Source organism: Humulus lupulus, chromosome 9, assembly GCF_963169125.1.
Source record: "Humulus lupulus chromosome 9, drHumLupu1.1, whole genome shotgun sequence".
NCBI lineage: Eukaryota > Viridiplantae > Streptophyta > Magnoliopsida > Rosales > Cannabaceae > Humulus > Humulus lupulus.
In genome coordinates, this window is record NC_084801.1 from 34,742,905 (window position 1) to 34,763,037 (window position 20,133).

The 20,133-nt window shown below is 34.4% G+C and overlaps 1 pseudogene; it reads right to left on the reverse strand.

Moving 5' to 3' along the window:
* Positions 1 to 12,741: 12,741 nt before the first annotated feature.
* LOC133799607 (potassium transporter 11-like) lies at positions 12,742 to 19,849 on the reverse strand (annotated as a pseudogene).
* Between the last annotated feature and the right edge of the window lie 284 nt (positions 19,850 to 20,133).

The following is a 20,133-nucleotide window of genomic DNA, read 5'->3' on the forward strand; positions in this document are numbered from 1 at the left end:
GTTTTGTTCTAAAGAAAAATAAACATAAATTGTGAAGGCTTGTTAAATCATTGTATGGTTTAAAACAAGCACCGGAACAATGGCATGAGAAGTTTGATAAAGCTATTGTTTCGGATGGGTGTAGACATAATAATGGACAAGTGCTTATACTCTAAGACTTGTGATGGCTATGTCATATTGATGTGTCTATATATTGATGATTGTTGATTTTGAGTAATGATATGAGAGGCATAACAGAAAGGAAGAGGTTTCTATCTTCCACTTTCAAGATGAAAGACCTTGGAGAGGTTGATACCATCTTGGGTATAAAAGTGAGAAGAAATAGTGGGGGTTATGCCTTAAGTCAAGAACACTATGTTGAGAAAGTGCTTGACAAGTTTAGTCATCTCAAAATCAAAGAGGTGAATACACCATTTGATTAAATCATAAAGCTTGAAAAGAACAACGGAAGTGTGGTTAGTAAACTAAGTGGGTTTACTAGCAATCCAAGTATGGAGCATTGAAAAGCAGTTGAGAGAGTTCTAGGGTACCTTCAAAAGGACCAAGCAGCTAGGCCTCCAATATTAAAAGTTGCCGAAGATACTTGAAGGATATTCCGATGCGAGTTGGATATCAAGTGTAGGAGATAATCTCTCCACAAGTGGTTGGGTGTTTATGCTCGGAGGAGGAGCAATTTCTTGGAGTTATAAGAAACAAACATGTATTTCACACTCAACCATGGAGGCCAAATTTATAGCTCTAGCGGCAACCAGTAAAGAGGCTGAGTGGCTTAGGGATCTCATGATGGAGATCCCAATTTTCGCTGATGAGGTATCGACGATCTCGATACTTTGTGATAGTCAAGCCAGATTGGCTAGAGCATATAATGACATATATAACGAGAAGTCTAGACATATAAGTCTAAGACATGAGTGTAAATCCCCGCATTTAGGGCACCGGGTAAACCCTAGTTTGGGTATTTTAATTCTCTGTATTATGTAGTATGTCATGGGAACATTTTATGTTACAAGAAGTTGTGATGTTTGAATGCTAGCCATGCTGTAGTAAGTGTGATTTTTTTTAGAAATCGAGACCTTTGGTTGTGGATCGGGTCAAAAATCCTAATCGGGTAAAAGTCTCGGATTAAGTAAATAGGAAATACTATGACATATATTAATTTTTGTCTGGTACTGGGACTTTATATTCGAGCCAATAAGTTTAAGAAAAGTTGATTGAGGATTTAATTCCAATCTACTGGGTTTAAGAATGGAAATTCTTGCCCGAGCCTTTAAGGGCATTTTGGTCAATTGAGTAAATTACCAAAATTATGTGTTATGTGACAAAATTTATTTTTGGTCACATTTATTTTATTTTAGCTTGGAGATATTTAAAAACTATATGGTAAAATTTGGTTAAATTTGGAAAGTGAAATTACCAAAAGGCCCTTGAGTGCATTAAAAGTGAGTTAAAAGGGGAAATGGCATTTTAGTCATTTCCAAAGGAGGAGAGAGGGTGTGATGGGCAGCTAGCTAAAGCCCTAGTGTACTCAAGTGTCTATGAGACCTACCCTAGGAAGAGTAAGAGGCTACCTCACCCATTGGCTAAACCTCCAATCATCCCCTCTTACATATCTAATCATTTTCTTTTTTTAAAATTTCTTTTTCCACAAGAAAATGATTGTCTCCATTCTCTCTCCCCCAAAACCGAAATCTAGCCCTCTCTTCCCTCTCCATTGCTGCCATTTTCTCTCCAAGGAGCAAGAGCACTCCCTCCCCATTGAAGAAGGGGAGAAGCTCAAGAGCACACTAAGGAAGAGTAAGTTTCAAACCCCACTCTGTTTTTATGTTCTTTTCCTCTTCAAACCCAAAATCCTAAGGGGTTTTACTATGCATGCATGTGATTATAATGGCCATGTATGGCATGGATCTTATATTCTATGGTTCAAGAGAGGTGGTTTTAGGAGGATCTAAAAGTTTGAGGCTTTTTGGTTATCTAGTGAAAACAAAGGTAAGGGTTCTAGAGTTTTTATGTTTTTCCACTCATCTCCGTCTTCTACCCTAACATTTCTTTTATTAAAAATCTGCATGTGGAACCTTGGGGCTCGATTTGACTGTATAGAATACAAGGAGGAAGTTTCAAAGGCTAAGGGAACCTTATCTCCAAGCTAGAACCATCAAATGTAGATTTTTGGTTGGTTCTTGAGTATTTTTGGTTATTGATATAGATCTGGTTGTATAGGTTGTTTTGTTGGTTTTTTTGGAGTTTATTTTATGCTTTAAGGTTAGCTTGGTTGATTTGCATGCATACATGTGGCTAGGGTTTTGGTCGTTGTGTTTAGTTTTGCTAGAATGTGTAAAAATGTGTAGAGTCCCAGAACTTTACTTAGCTAGGTAGTTAGTAGTTATAGTATGTTTGTTACTGTGGATTTTGGTTCAAGCCGGGACTTAGTTGAACACTCGTAGCAACACCTATAGATTTTATAAGTTTAACCTATAGTTTAAGAATATTAATTATAACATAAAGTTTGATTAATATAACTGATTATAAAGATGGTATTTATTATACTGTAAGGTTTAGATAGAACTAATAAGATCATGACACTTGTCGTGTGCATGTTTATTAAGGATTTAAGTATTTTGATGAATAGTTTAATTAAAAAGAAAGATCTAGAAGCTCTAGAACCTTCCAGTAGCTGTTAGGATCGTATTATGACTCAGTCAAAGTTGTTTATCCAATTCAAATTATGCTGAAAAAGTGCAATTACGTGTTTAATATATTCATGTATGCCGATATATCGCAGCATAGGGGCCGATATATCGCCTATGGAAGATACGAAAAACACGTCGACTTTGCACGAACGAAAACACGAGCCTGTGATATGCTGGTAGGGGCGATATATCGCCTATTCTAGGCGATATACCGGCTCCAGTGGCCTGTTTTCAAACTACATAGAAACCGAGCTTGATTCATTCCTTAACCTCTTGGCTTGCCTTTGAACGATTTTGAATGAATATTCAATTTTTTTTCAATTAATATTCATTATTTTATTCAAGCTAAAAGGAGATATTTTCACTCCTTGAACTCTATAAATATGTTCTAGTACCCAGCCATTTCTCTCATTCTTCAAGCTGTGTTCAGAGCCTTCAAGCTGCTAGGGTTACTATAGAGTTATACACTTGGGTTTGGGATAAAAGCTTTATCATCTTAAGCTTTATAAACACTTGGGAAGTGAGATATAGTGTGTTTTCAATATCGAGGTGTAGATCGGTTCTAGTACATCCAAAGGTATTCCTATTCTTAAGTTCATTTCTATATGGTTCTTTAGTTTTCTTTACTCAAATCCTAACTCGTTGTTTTCGGTTCTTGGTTAGGTATTTAAGTTCTTTGAACTTAAGGTTTCTTTTCGGTAAGCTTCTATTATATTATTTCATATAATATAATATTAGATTAAATAATGTGACAAAATGTGATTTGTCACACCTTGTAACATATTATTGAGAGTCACAAAATTGGACACATGTGTGTGCCCAAATGTGACATATTTTGGAGTTACAAAATCAGTTACAAATTTGTAACTCCCAAATATTACTCAATAATGTGTATATTATATGTTAAACATTTGAGATTGGATTTCATAAAGCCATAATGAAATATGGCTGTTGGAGACATGTTTTTAACTCCCAATAGGTGTTTGGAGGTTACAAAATCATGTGGGAAAGGATTTGGGACATTTTGGAACGATTCGGAAAATGAAAATTTTTGTGCTGAAACTAGGCTGTGGCCACTATCTTTCCCTGGTCGCGGCTTGGGGGACAGAGGCCAGTGGCCGTGGCCACTGATGATCCTGGCCGCGGCCAGTGAGGCTGACAACCCATGTGAATTTTGAGTTTTTTCCAAATTGAACGGTTCTAACATCCCAAATAACTCCCAAATCTCCATTTTAATTCCATAAACATCCAATTAAACATTGGTAACAGCCATGGGGGTTTGTGGAATTTGAAATTCAAAGGGGTGTCTCAAACTGTATAAATAGGAGCCTAATGCTCACTTGTAAGACACACCATTTTCCATCCACAAAGCACTTGGCTGGAAAATACACCTTGAGGCTTGATTATTCCAGAAAGCATTTCCAAAAATCTGTGAGAGATCCCTTAGTGCTTGAGTTAGGGGGAAATAAGCTTTTGGACAAAGGTTTTAAACCTTGTTCAAGTTGGTGATCCCCAACCCTCTTCACTTAGGTTGTGTAAGTGAGAGTTTACTATTGTTTTGTTCTTGCATTTTTTCTCTATTGCTTTTCTTCTTATTTTCATTTTCTATTTACTTCTAATTTTTGTTTAGAGTTGTAATCTTCTTTTCTTTTGTTTCAAACACCTTTCCTTTACTTGTAATCTTTTGTTTAGAGTTGTATCTTTCACCATTCTCTTCTTCTCTTTCTTCCTCCCCCTTTCTTTGTTTGTTTGTATTTTCAGTTATAGAGTTGTAACACTCCTTTTAATCAATCATCTTGTCCATTGTATTTTTTGCATAGAGTTGTAATATTATCTTACCATTTCCATTGAGGCAAATACATATTTTCCTAACAATCAAAAGCTTATCCCTCTTTGTTTCAATGGAAGGGGAGACCATCAAGATCATGAACCGAGACCTAGTGAGGTTGGATAGGTTTGATGGATCCAATTTCACTAGGTGGCAAGACAAGGTGAAATTCCTTTTGACAACACTCAAGATAGCCTACATCCTTGAGTCATCCTTGGCACCTCTAGCCGAGCCATCCAACAAAGACACTCCCGAGGAGGTGGAGAAAAGAAGAAAGAGAGAAGAGGAAAACCTTCTTTGTAGGGGTCATATCCTTAATGCCCTATCCGATAGCCTATATGATCTCTATACTAATACCAAATCCGCGAAGGAGATGTGGGATGCCTTGGAGAGTAAGTACAAGACTGAGGAAGAAGGTACAAGAAAGTTAATTTCTCAATATTTTGAATTTTCTTTCGTTGATGAGAAAACTCTTTCACCTCAAATTCATGAGTTACAAGTGATTGTGAACACGTTGAAAGTTCTCAAGATTGAGCTTCCCGATGCCTTCCAAGTTGGTGCAATAGTGGCAAAATTACCACCAACTTGGAGGAGCTAAAGGAAAAGAATCCTCCATAGGAATGAGGATTACACTTTGGAAGAGATCCAAAAACACATTAGAATTGAAGAGGAATCGAGAATAAGAGACAAGGGTGTAAATGAGTCTAAAGATGAGACTTCCAAGGCCAATGCAGTTTCACACAAGCATCCAAAGGGCAACAACAACAACAAAAGGACTAGTGGGAACCCTTTAGGTCCAAAGAAAGATCATGGACAATTCAAAGACGTGAGAGGTCATTGTTTTGTTTGTGGAAAACCCGGGCACTATGCTAGATTATGTAGGTACCGAAAGGACCCACATGAGAATGAGGTAAATGCTATAGAAAAGGAAGAAGAGATCCTAACATGATTACCATGTTTATGTGCCTTGTTGGGAAAATTGTTATTTTGTAATAAAGCTTGTACTCTTGAAAGCTATCAATAAAATTAAAGTATTATCCTATGATAATTCTTTATTTTGCTATGAGACATTTGTGTGAGACATTAACAAAGTTTCAAAATGAACTTGTTAAAATAATAGGTAAGAGTGTAGACCTATTATTTCATAATGTGATTATTTGTTTGAGAAATTCTTACATTACACTTGTGTTCACATTTTATTTTGTGTAATATATAAAAGAAAGCAACCAAGTGAAAGTTACTTTCAAATAAGTGTGCCTTGCTTTAGCAAGTAAATGAATCAAGATGAACATTGAGGTTTTTTTTATCTTGATCTATTGAGTATTTATCATGTAACTTAAGGACTCACAATGAACTTTGAGAATCATAGGTCTAGATTTATCTTGGAGGATAAATGACTTATTAGAAATGAAGAGATTTCTATTTTAAAGTGATATTTTATTGTCACTATGTGAGAAATGTGGGGGTGATGCTCCAAAGATAATCAATTTATTTAGTTGTTAATTAATTGATTAATTTGGTCATTCTATCAAATAGGTGATTTGGAATTCCACATTCTAAATCACATTGGCCATATATGTATAGATTGAAAAAATCTAGACATGTTTGGTGTCTAAAGTCATTGTTTGTAATATTTTGATTCAAGAAGGCATCAATTTAAAACATAAAGGAGAATTTTAGAAACAAAAAGGTTTCTAGAATTAATATTCAAGGAAAATGTTTATCTTGGATATAAAACTATAAAATAGTGGGGGTGTTGACTATTGTAATGCCATAAACTCTAGGGACTGTTACAGTGTGCCTTATAAACAGTGCTAAACTCGCTAATCGAGTTATTTTGCCAAAATCGTGTAACTAAGTATGATTAGTAGTTTAGGGATTTAAATTTTTTGGTTAAGATGCAACGTTTCACTAGAACGTTTACTGTATACATTGGGATCCCAAAAATATAATTTAAAGGTCTATTACAAGAAAATATTTACAACCAGCCTATCTAAGCGGCAAAACATGGTTTAACCCTAGTTCCTCTCCTTCAAACCTCGGCTGTGGCGGTCGAGCAGCTGCATATGTACACATCGTCACCTAAGCTCTCCAACTCAAGGGTGGTCCAGCTTTCTTTTGCCTTTACTTGCACCACATAGCACCCGTGAGCCGAAGCCCAGCAAGAAAACTCAATATGCTCATGAACAGTCATATCATGATATCAAATCATATCTGACATGCCTAGCAAACATAGCTCTATTCAAGCATGCAAATAAACTCAGATATTATTGGGGAATCAAGGATAAGAAATCATGCTCTCTTGATTGGGTGACTATCAAGTCAATCCTAATAAGATGAGTGATTTAACACTTGAGGTTCTGGTAAACCATACTGAGTGACCGACAAGCAAGTCACTACGGGGCTCAGTACCCAAAGCCATGCAAATGATGATCAGAATGATCATACAAAGCTTATAGCCTTGAACAGATGAGTGAATATCACTTTGAGGTTCTGTTCACCATACTGAGTGACTGACAAGCAAGTCACTATGGGGCTCGGTGCCCATAGCCGTATAACGAAACCGTTACCTGGGCTTTCATGCAATGGCTCTAATCAGATGAGTGACTGATGGATTGTCACTAGCTTAAACAGAAGAGTGATCGATGGGTAAGTCACACAAGCGCTTTTAGTTTTCATCGAACTTGAGGTCGGTTCGGCATTAACGCTCTTCTGAGTCATTTAATGCAGATGTCGATTAGATCTAATCTTTGTTGGCTTGAGTTGAACACGCTAAGGCCGTTCCCGACTTATGAGTCAGCACTATGTGACCAGTGCCCAGTACCACTGCCGAACTTGACTAATGAGTCACAGCTTCACAGTTGATACTAACACCTTTGCCAATTCTGACTAATTAGTCAGTGCCATGCACAAGTAAGCAATGCTACCAAGCATATGTCATATGTCGAATATTCAAACGTAGGGCATTCAACATGCTTACTTAACAGTTGCTAGCACAATTATGATCATGCACAAACACATAGACTCAAGCTCTGATCAGTCTCATAGTCAATATTCATGGCATGCCCTAATCACATGTTTCTCGTGCATCATATGCATCACACTTAATCATCCATCATACCTCAATAATAACCATATCCACATGAGCAAGATTGCTAAGCATTCAATATGCTATCAATATTCACATTTAAACATCCAACATGCATCAAGAATAACCATGCATGTCACATATGGGGTGTAGTTTTCTTACCTTTTTTCCAAGCACAGGTTACCAATAAACGAGCCACAAGCACGATCCTTACTTCAAGCCTCTAGTGATAACCTAGTCACAACCATAAATGGTGATCCAATGAGTTCATGTTCTAAAACCAATCTCGGAACCAAGACCTAGCCTCCGAGACATCAAATCCCACTAAACCAGGTATTAGGAATGATCCCGAGGTCGAAGGTTTGAGTTCCCATGACTAAAAACCCACTTTGGTCACTTTTCCTCTTTTGGGCCGCGACCCCCAACATTAGAGTCGCAGCCCCACTCAAGTCAGGCCCAAAAATCTTCTCTGATAGCAATTAGAGCCGTAGCTCAAATAGCACATCAGCCCCAAACCACTAGCTTCTACAAGCTTGAGCCGTGGTGTCCAAGAACAGAGTCGCGACTCAACCTCGAACCCAGCCAGAAAAACCTCCATTTCTTCATCTAAAAACCTTCCAAAAACCTACCCAAACATATCCAAATCCCAAAATCAAAGTTCCCAAACATCCCCATGATCCAAAACCAACAAAACCCAAGTCTCAAATCACCCAAAAACACATCAAAACACAAAATCCAATTCAAGCTTAAAAACTTTAAAAACTTGAATTACCTCTGATTGAGTTGTTTCCAACTAAATCCTTTAGCTAATAAGCTTCTAATCTTCCCTAGGATCGCTATGCCTCGATCCTCGCTTGAATCCGAGTCCTAGAACTCAAGTTACCTTCGAAAATGCAATCGGGAGGCACAAATGGAACTTTGAGGGAGAGAGAACGTACATAATGTTCTTTTTATTTCTTAAAAGGTTACTTCAAGCTTAAGTAGCCTCAAACAAATCCTAACGCTTGGGGTCCTGAAAACACCCCCGTGGACAAAATAGTCAAAACCTCCAGAATTTCCCCCTGATCTTACTAACTCCCAATTTATCACCAAATATTGATTCCCATTACCCAATAACCCGGTGATGCTCTAAATACCCCTTGACTCACTCCAAGTCAAGAATATATCCCGTTGTGACTTTCCCATTAGCTTACCTCCTAGGATCGTCTCGTGCTGGGTAACCCTGACATAACCAAATAATAATAAAGCACCACACACATATCACATATATGCCAAATATACCCGAAATGGCCAAAATATGAAAATCACCCAATTACTCAGAAATGGGTTCACATGCATATTTAATACACCTAAACATGCATATTATCATTTAATAGCATATTAAATCAATTATGGCCCTCCCGGCCTCCTAATCAAGGTCCTAAACCTCATTAGGAAATTTGGGGCATTACAACTATGGTCAAAATCACTATTTTAAAGGGATAACTATTTTAATCAAACTATGGCTAGCAACAAAGTTTGAATAAAATAATGAGAGTGTCTAAGTATGCATACATGAGAAAAGAAATGATTCAAATGGAATCATTTCTACATCTCAAGGGGTGGGACTTAGACTCCCTAAAGAGATTCACGGTTGATGGTAACCTATCTTAATACTAGTCACCAAACTAGTATTAGGTTCAATAGGTAATAACAAGTCAATCAAGTGAATAGTAGTAGTACTCAAATTTTGTCCCATTTGAGATAAGAGTACTAGTGTGTTACCAAAATGAGGGTTAAAATCGAAAGGTTTTTTTAATAGTACTTAGTCTTGAAAAGACAAGTATTTTAGGGTAACAAAATACTGTAAGAATTCTACCTATATAGACCTAGGGGTGGTGCTGCCCCTCATGAGAATTGGGAGTCATTCTCAAGAAAAGTCTATGAATGGAATGTGCACATGGCCATTAACGGTGCAAAAGCGAGACATTGAGGTCTCAAGTGAACATAGCAAAGGTGTGTGTGTTATCACCGGTTTGTTATCAAGGGATAGTGGTTCAATGCTTCGGCAACCAAAATTTCAACAAACTTTGTGATAATTACACTAGGTAAAATTCAAGTCGAGAGACATTTTACTTTATGCACCAATGCAAATGTTTCTATAGAGAGTGATTATTTAATCAAGTGGGGGAATATTATATTTTAATATAATGTTTGATTGATTAAATAAGTGTTACAAAAATTGATCATTAAATCTAGTGGGGGAATGTTATATTATTTCATATAATATAATATTAGATTAAATAATGTGACAAAATGTGATTTGTCACACCTTGTAACATATTATTGAGAGTCACAAAATTGGACACATGTGTGTGCCCAAATGTGACATATATTGGAGTTACAAAATCAGTTACAAATTTGTAACTCCCAAATATTATTCAATAATGTGTATATTATATGTTACACATTTGAGATTGGATTTCATAAAGCCATAATGAAATATGGCTGTTGGAGACATGTTTTTAACTCCCAATAGGTGTTTGGAGGTTACAAAATCATGTGGGAAAGGATTTGGGACATTTTGGAACGATTTAGAAAATGACAATTTTTGTGCTGAAACTAGGCTGTGGCTGTGGCCACTATCTTTCCTTGGCTGCGGCTTGGAGGACAGAGGCTAGTGGCCACGGCCACTAATGATCCTGGCCGCGGCCAGTGAGGCTGACAGCCCATGTCAATTTTTAGTTTTTTCCAAATTGAACAGTTCTAACATCCCAAATAACTCCCAAATCTCCATTTTAATTCCATAAACATCCAATTAAACATTGGTAACAGCCATGGGGGTTGGTGGAATTTGAAATTCAAAGGGGTATCTCAAACTCTATAAATAGAAGCCTAATACTCACTTGTAAGACACACCATTTTCCATCCACAAAGCACTTGGCTTGAAAATACACCTTGAGGCTTGATTATTCCAGAAAGCATTTCCAAAAATTTGTGAGAGATCCCTTAGTGCTTGAGTTAGGGGGAAATAAGCTTTTGGACAAAGGTTTTAAACCTTGTTCAAGTTGGTGATCCCCAACCCTCTTCACTTAGGTTGTGTAAGTGAGAGTTTACTATTGTTTTGTTCTTGCATTTTTTTTCTATTGCTTTTCTTCGTATTTTCATTTTCTATTTACTTGTAACTTTTGTTTAGAGTTGTAATCTTCTTTTCTTTTGTTTCAAACACCTTTCCTTTACTTGCAATCTTTTGTTTAGAGTTGTATCTTTCACCATTCTCTTATTCTCTTTCTTCCTTTCCCTTTCTTTGTTTGTTTGTATTTTCAGTTCTAGAGTTGTAACACTCCTTTTAATCAATCATCTTGTCCATTGTATTTTTTGCATAGAGTTGTAATATTATCTTACCATTTCCATTGAGGCAAATACATATTTTCCTAACAGCTTCTTCTTGGTGGTTTAGTTCTCTTCTTTATCATCTCTTTTCTCTAGAAATACTCACCATTATTATTGTTGGTTTTAGGAGTGTTCCAAATCCCATCCTTGTTCTCAAATATCTCGGTGTTGGTAAGGAAAATAGGATAGATTTTATGTGCTTTTATGTTTTAACTTGTTTATGCTATGATATGTATATGTATGATATGTTTTTAGTCCTTGAGTATATGATTTGTTTAGATAACAAGCATATCACTTGTTTAGATAACAAGCCTCAATAATATATTCCTTGGGCATATGATTTGTTTAGATAATGAGCCCCATAAATTTATATGACTTGTTTAGATAACAAGCCCCGTAAATTTATGGGCATATGATTGCCTAGCTAGCAGGCCCCAAGAGGAATGATGGCCATTGTAGACCTATGGGATATATATATATGTTTTTTTTATAGTCAGATGTTTTATAGTATGATATAGTTTTATGCTTATATGTGTTAGTAGATTTTCCTTGATGGGTATTAGACTCACTCATTTATTTTTTAATGTGATGCAGGAAAATAGATATGGAGGTGGAAGGATTCTTGGTAGCTTGGCTTGTGTATTAAGGATGAAGGGATTCATTGGACTGCGTGACAATTCGAGGACGACGTTATTTTTAGTCTCTTTAAATTATGTTTTTATGTTTTTTTTTCCGCATTTAGCTTTGTAAACAACTTCATTTAATTTAAAGTTATGTTTTATTTTAAAACAATGGGATCCCATATCGCTCATTTATGTATTTCAATATTTACTTTGGAGTTTTTAATAAAGTTATGAATATTCCTTATGTATGTTTTCTAAAAAATAGTGCACTACAAGAAAAAACAGTATTCATAACACTTAAAAAGTGTTATCTGGGACTATTGATAGCACTTCTGAAAATGCTAACGTAGCCCCTGTTATTAAAAGTCCAGTCTTTTCTATAACATTTTTTTAATGTTATGTTCGGTGTTATCTTAAACTATTCAATAACACATTTTTAGGTGCTATAATATTCAAATAATAACATTTAGATAGAGTTTTTGATTATAAATTTGAAGTTTAATCTTGTATTTTTTTCATAACACTTTTCAACTGTTACATTTGATTATTTTGATAACATTTTTAGTTTGTTATATTATATAAACCATAACGATTTTTTACGCTTATAATATGCTTTTAAATCATAACATATAGTAATAAAATTTTAAATTTTATTTTGATAAGTATACTTATATGGTTTTTTTTTAATTAAAATATTTTCATTATTGTATTTTGATAAAAAAATTCAAAATTAATCATAAAATGTAATTCTCAATAGATTGATAAACTATAAATATTACATTAAACAATAACTAATTCAAACCATAAATGTGTCTACTTCATGAGATCTTAGTTCTAACTTAAGTTTGAAAACATAACATAATAAAGTTTTATAATCTTGAACAATTTTTACTTCAAAAATGAAAAATAGAAACATTACAAGATACACAAATGTAAACCAAACTTGCTCCATCCTTCAATTCATCATCCTTTGTGCACTTGTCTTTGTTGTGAGTCCATTTGCTTAGCTACAACAAAATTTAAATAATTAATGCTTCAACTTAAAGTTATAGTAAACTGAAATAGTACATAAAAAAAGTTAATTACCTAATTATAACTTTATCAGGTGACCATGCAATTATATATTATAACTTTATTTTGCATCTATCTTGTGTCTAATCCTAGTGTGGTGTTTAACTTCAGTTCATTATATGCTGCATAGTATTGAGGATATCTCCCCTGAGGTCCCCCAAAGGCTTCTTGCCATGTGTCAATTAGGATTAGTATCTTTTCCTTCACATTCAAGTCTGGCTGCAGAATTTAAACAATTGCATCGGACAAGTTAGATTTACTAGGAATGCATAGGAGAGATTCACAGTGAAAGGACAAGTTAAAATGGCATAGGAGTTCAATATCTTCCCCAATTTAGTTGAAGCAACTGCTTATGAGCAAATAAAAAAAAAAAGGCCAGTTAATGAGAACACAAAACAGTAGCACCACCAAATTGCATTATTTAACTTTTTTATTTCTGTATTAGTAATTTATTTCCCTTTTGTAGAATAAATAAAAGAGATCATGTTGGACTTCACATTAATCAATATCTGAAACCAAAGTTAAAAATAATCACCTCAATTAAAGTAAGTCCAAATGGCTCAATGAAGGCTGGATTTATGAAAACACCCTACCAAACCAGTCCGCCACCAAGGGAAAAAAAATAAGGCTAAGGAGAACACTAAATCTTAATGGACTTTTAGAGAATCATTTTGTTTATGCTACCGCTTTTACTAAAAGGTATATACAAATGTCTCCATGATTATATGTACATATAAATCATAAGCTTACGCTACATGTGGATCTACAAATATATGCACAATACCCATTGGTATGAAATCACCATCCAAACGCTAATACTATAAATAGATTAAAACTATCAGGAGGGTATATTTTATGCTGTGATGGGAAAATGACACAAGGAATCAATTAAACTTATATGCTGCTTTCCTAGTAGAGATATGTTGTCCCATGGATAATGGATCAACATATTTCACAATTCATCATATAAAAGACTTACCAGAGGCATTTCCAATTTGGTTTTGATTTTTGAACCCAGCTGTCACAGCAATGCAAAGAATCATAAGGATCCAATTTACATCTGGAATATAAACCTGATTCAGGAACCTTTTAGATATATGCACAACTTTGACTCTTGGAAAACAGCCAAGAGCAAGAGCCCGCTTGATCAATGAGAAAGTTGCAGATATGGTGGCCTGACTTGCAACCACAGCAGCTGCAGTTGCAATAACAAACACTGGCCAATATATGCAATCTGCAAAACGAATAATGAAATAATCTTTATAAGCACGCTGACTAGTACAAACCTACAATACTATAAATTCTCTTCCTTCTTTTTCCTTTTTGCTTTGTTTTTTCTTTCTAGAAACACACACACACACACACTTCCCAACACCCAACTCAATCATTTTTTTGATCAATATTAGTGGATAACATAGAATTTAATTTTTTTTGACAATGAAAAGGAAATCGATTTTATGGTTGTTGAATAAAATGTTGTTGGCAAGTAGACCGCCCATTTTTCACCTTTACCACTATTCTAGAGATTAAAGGCTGCGAGAACCAAAATTTAAATATTGAGAAACTAACTTCAATGAGCAATGACCTATGATAAGTACTCTTCGTGTTGTGACGAACACAAGAAGCAAGATTTTATTAAATGCCTCTAAAGAAAGTACGATAAGAGTCTGTACTAATATTGCATGATAAAACACGAAATTGCAGAACCTAGACTTCCTGTTCTTTAATTTTAAAAATTAAAAGTAAAATGAACCTGGAATAGAATGATAGAAGGCACCAACTATGTGATCTGAATTGTTCATAAGGTATGCTGCTTGTCCAGAGTAGGCTAAAAGAAGGCAAGGAAATACAACTACAGTAAATGCAATTTGTATAGATGAAACTAGAAAGTGGGATAGGTCAGCAAAAAGAGCTTCGGTTCCTGTATATTGTACAGAATAAACAGTCAGGATTTTTTATTTTAGTTTCATGGACCAAAATTAGGTTTGGAAAGGAGAAACACATCAACTGCAAGAAACTTTAGTTTACCTGTTATACTAAGCATAATGCCTCCTAGAGAAGTCCAACCATCTCTCTTTCCCCTTTTAAAATACCGGTATATGTACACAAGTGAAAAAGCTTTCAAAACGCTGCTATCATACTTCCATATGTTGTATATGCCAATTCCTCCAATTAAGAGAAACCAAAGAAGCACAATTGGAGCAAAAAGCCAACCAACTTTATGGTTTGTTGAATGGATCGGATTGGGTTAGATTGCAGTGAGATATACTTAGCATTACTTTATGTTAGAGGTAGTAATGGATTTGATAAAATATTGTGTAACGACACCATATATCATATTTTTTCCTAAAGGAACAAAACTAAAAGAATAATCACAAGTTGAAATGAAATTTCATATATGCATCTAAGCATTCTACAACAAGTTTAAGCACCTGTATGAAATTCTTCTGGCAGCGTGTCAAAGTAGTTCTTAAATCTTGAATTATTATTGTACTTCTCCTTCATGCTCCACAGCAACAGCATTGTCTCAGAGGACATTTCGTTCCTCTTTTCTAATATTTGATACTGCAAAACAAATGTCAATCACTAACGAAGTTAATATGCAGAGATGTGATAATTACAATTTGGTAGTTTGATATTGAAATCCAAGAGACCAACGAAACTAGTAACTTGACTGCAAATCCAATATATTTTAACTTTTAAAGATCTAGAGTATATAAAATAATAAAATATTGATTGAGGGAAAAGAAATAAAAATCGAAGATTGATGGTTTGATGATGGAAGTCTCAAACAGATAAAACCAGTAGCTCGGCTGCCAGAGGTATATATATATTTCTTTTATTACTGAAAAATTCAACAAGTTACCACACAGGAAAGAGGGGCTAGGGGCAAGAGAGAGTGAGAGAGAAAAACATAATAAAGAAAGAAAGAACACAGGTGCACATTTTTCATTCAAACAAGAAATCAAGAATTACTGCCAAATAGAGATGGGGATAAAAAAAATTATCACTAGGTATGTGTAACAAATTTTCCTTGGATTCATTCACCTATATTTCATATCGAGAAACTCTTATGCTAAATTAGCCAGTCATAAAAGTTTAATACAACTTGATACATAGGATGAATGATATTTTCTCACTGCATAACTAGGAATTTCTTTATGCTTAACAATCTCTAAATACTTGAATAACTGGACTGAATTATGTTTTCCTAGTGGTTGATGTGATCACATAATACTGATTGAATTCAAAGCAACTACCTCATTTCTGGTACTGTAAAAGTCAACTGTTGAGCTTGTGTCATCTTCCCAAAAATAAAGCTCTACCTGTACCACAGTTAGCCCATAATTTCATCATTAGATGCTAAGTATTGCAGCAAACTAAAAGAATCTCAGAAAGGGCCCCAAGTCATCTTGAGCTGCTATAACCCAAGGATATAAATAATGCAAGTTTCTCCTTGTTTGGCATTATTATTTGTTGGATACCCCATGATTGAAAATGATTAAGTAAAAATATCAGACTAGTAGACCAGTAAAAATATCAGGTTTTAAACTTCTTTTCAACCTTTAATCTATTCCACACTCTTTTTTGATGGTTGAATGCTAAACAAAATGGCTAGGACAATAACAGCAACAAGTACAACTATGTCTGACACGGAAACAAAATAAATTTCAGAATTGGAAAAGATAGAATTGCACCAAATAATAGAAAATATTCAAACTCGGATGAATGTAGATACCATTACTTATCATGGGGTGGCCAACATTAATCCCACCAATAGCTGACAACACTGCAAAAGAACATTACAATTAAGTATCTCATAAACATTACATTTTTTTAATCGAAAAAGTATCTTCTAATTGAACCAAGAAAGTTTGACTTGTTTGAAAGGGTAGGAAGAAGATCATCAACAAGTATAGTCAAGTGAAACGCTTTGAAAGGTGGCCTATGGAATAGTGTATGTATATGGGGAAGAATGGGCATGGCTATACAAATTGTCACTCTTGTGGTCCTTGAAAAGCTGTATGGTATATATGGCAGATTTAATAGCAAAGGAGCTTTCAGGGAAAAAGTAAAAGGCAGCAAGCTGACAGCTGGTACTATGATTGGACAACAATTTTATATCAATTTCTTTTTATAAATTTTGGTCAAGAGACAAAAATATTAGAAGGAATTAAGTGAAGGTATCCTTAAACAGTTATTAAAATGGGTTTCTGCTCTCTCCTGAAGAGAATCAGAACAAAGAAATATAGACCTGAAATGGTTGGAGTCAAAATTCCATCCCCAATTACCATACAAGAGCCAATAAGGACAAGAATAAGCATTGTGTTCTTCATAAATGCATATCCCTCCAACCACCTCTTGGTTCTTGCGGCAAAGGAGTGTTCACTAAATGTAGAACGACTATATGTTGTAAGTTCCAAATCACTTCGGTCTTGATTAGGAATAGTTCTCAATTTTGCATGTCGGCAGAGTAATGAATAGATAGCAAAAGTTCCGCCTGCATAATGAGTAAGTTGCTATGTAATTGATTATCAAACAAGCAGATGATATCAAAGGGGCATAATATTCGGGGAAAAAAACAAACAGAGAGCATACCTGTCTTACAAGGAATATCTATGTTTATAGAATTGTTAATAATTTGATAAAGTAAATCTAAACTTTTGTAGAAGCCAAAGACTGACACATTGAAAAATTGCAGAAGAAACTAATCCAAGATCTAATTATCTTGCCTTGGTAGCAATATTACATATAGAACAGATATAATTATTTCTAATGAACAAACTTACAAGAAAACCTTGTTCTTAATTTATCCAAACAAGTTCATCAAATTAGACCTCTTAAAAAATTCTCTTATTCCTTTCCAACCAAATTTCCCATAAATAACAAAAACAGACTAATTCCATGAAACCAGAAATTTGTATATCCACGAAACACAAATTCCTACAACATCCCTTTCATATTTTTATTTTTTCAAGAAAACTCTCCCATTAATCAATTTCCATAAGCAGAGATGACCTGTTCATAAAGCCCCTTTCCACATTAAAAATAATTTTAAAAAATTCAAATTTCAGAAATACATGAGAAAATCTACAGTAATACAACCTACCACCTTTTTACAGATTAAAAAAATTCAAATGGCTTCAAAAGTACAAGAGAAAATATACAGTAATACTATCCAGACCATTGCATATTAAATGACATAAACACTCAATAGTAATGCATTCTAACTGGAAATTTAATCAACCATAATTTAAACGACAGAAACAGGGAATTTAATTTTGTTGCTGAATATTTTGGCAAGTTTTTACATTGGGGAATCCTTTCTAGATAAAAAATTGTTGGACATGTGAAAATTCAGGGCATTTTATCCTTGTAAATCTTAGTCTGACATTAATATTCTTTGGCAATCTCCTTATTTTTATTAGCATTTTAATACCATCCATTCCAATCAGAGTTGACGCTTTTGTTCGGCTAGTTTATTATAAGACTAGTACTTGTGAACTAGTTTGCATTTAACCCTCTCACCTTTGTGGTGTGTTTTGTATAAACATAACTGAAACATTGGATCATCTGTTCAGCATTGCAGCAAAGCTAGATCATTATGATGTGAATTGTTGAATGAAGTTGATTATGTTGGGTATTACCTAAAATATGTGAGACAGTATAGATGGAGAACCTATATGTTTTTGGTAAAAGCGAGATCGTGGCTGTAATGTGGAACAATGTGATGATGCATCTTTTGAGGTCATCAAAGATATGATATCATTGTAGAAAAGGATTAGGTTATCAACTTACCATTGAGCTTCAGTAAATGAAATTCAAGGATTTCTCCTTTCTCTAATTACTCTTACTTGGTTTCTTTAAATAGAGTTTAAGTTTTTTCGATTTCTTGTATTTAAAGATACTACATCACATTCTTGTAACTATAAATACATAATTTTTTGAAATTTAATGAAAGTTTTGTTTCTTATAAAATACCATAAAATACATAAACAACATCTAGATTATCATATTTCTTCTCTGAAACATAAATACTTAAATCCCTGTTTCTTTGTATCTTCATTTTTCAATCATGCTATTCATAAATAATCCCTTTTTCTTTGTATCTTCATTTTTCAATTTATTTTAACAAGAAATATATAAAATTTATATGCAAGCATTAGAAGATTAACTTCGGCAAATCAACTTTCCAGGTTGAGAACACTTTACCTTGACCATTATCATTTGCTCTACAAACAATTAGCACCTACTTGAGAAGCGGAATAAGAGTAAGCGAGTATATTATCAAAGATATAGCTCCAATCAAATCTTCTGGGTCTTTAATTCCATCAGGGAAAGTGTTGTAGAAAACATACAACGGAGATGTGCCTAAATCTCCATATACCACTCCAAGGGTCTGGAATGCAAGTTGCAGAAGCATTACTGCTGAAAGCTTCTGGACAAGACAGAACAAAACCAAATCAACAAAGGAACTAAATACGTAGCATCACATGCTAAATTTCTATAAATATTTGTTTACTCTCATGGCTAGTAGCTGGCCATTTTTAATGCATCGCACAAGCAAATTAAAGTAGAACATACAAATCAACAATAAAATTTTGAGAGAAGCGTATTTCTACATTCTTTCTATGAAGTAAGATGTGCACAAATAACATCTAGCTCAGAAGTGAAAAATACAAAAGTATCAGTGCTAATATTTTCTAAACAAAACAAAAGCAATTCAGTAAAGGAACCATGCAACTATCATAATATGCTCAATTTCATCAAATTCATTAATCTCATTGCCCGCCATTTTCAGAATACATCCCACAGGAAATTAAAATAGGGCCTAGAGAATTGTAATCTACCCTGAGCACAAGCATACAACTATATTGCAGCAATCCCTTCTATATCGGTAATATCCATTTTGACGATTTCCCATATTGTGAGAAAAATCCAATGCTTTTGAAGTAAAAATTTTGCCAGGTATAATGAGTTTGACTTTGATAGGTATTTCAAAAGGATGAAAGACTAAGAGAAAGAGATCTCCAAGAACAAGAAACAAGTATACCTTTTCTGTGTACATGTTTTTAAGCTTTCTAGCCTCTTCGTCCATGGGTTGATCAAGCTTTTGATCTATAGTCCACACAGTACCATTTCTATCAGGACCTTGATCAGTCGTCATATTTGTAGCAATTTTCAACTTGATCATTCAAACTATTCCTTAGAGTTCAACCAATTCACCTCTAAGTTTTTTTCTTCATCAATACTTCGGTTGTGCCATCAGCTTTCTACATATATTGAAAGCCATAAAACTCAACAAGTTCAAATCAATAGGGTTAAAGGAACAGCTTTGAGCTAAATGTTAACCTATAAAAAAATTATATGGAGATTTTCCTTGTTCAACATACAGACCAAGGTAAATTACCGCATAAAAGGATTGATAATGTAAATATTGGACAAAAATAATCAACCATACCT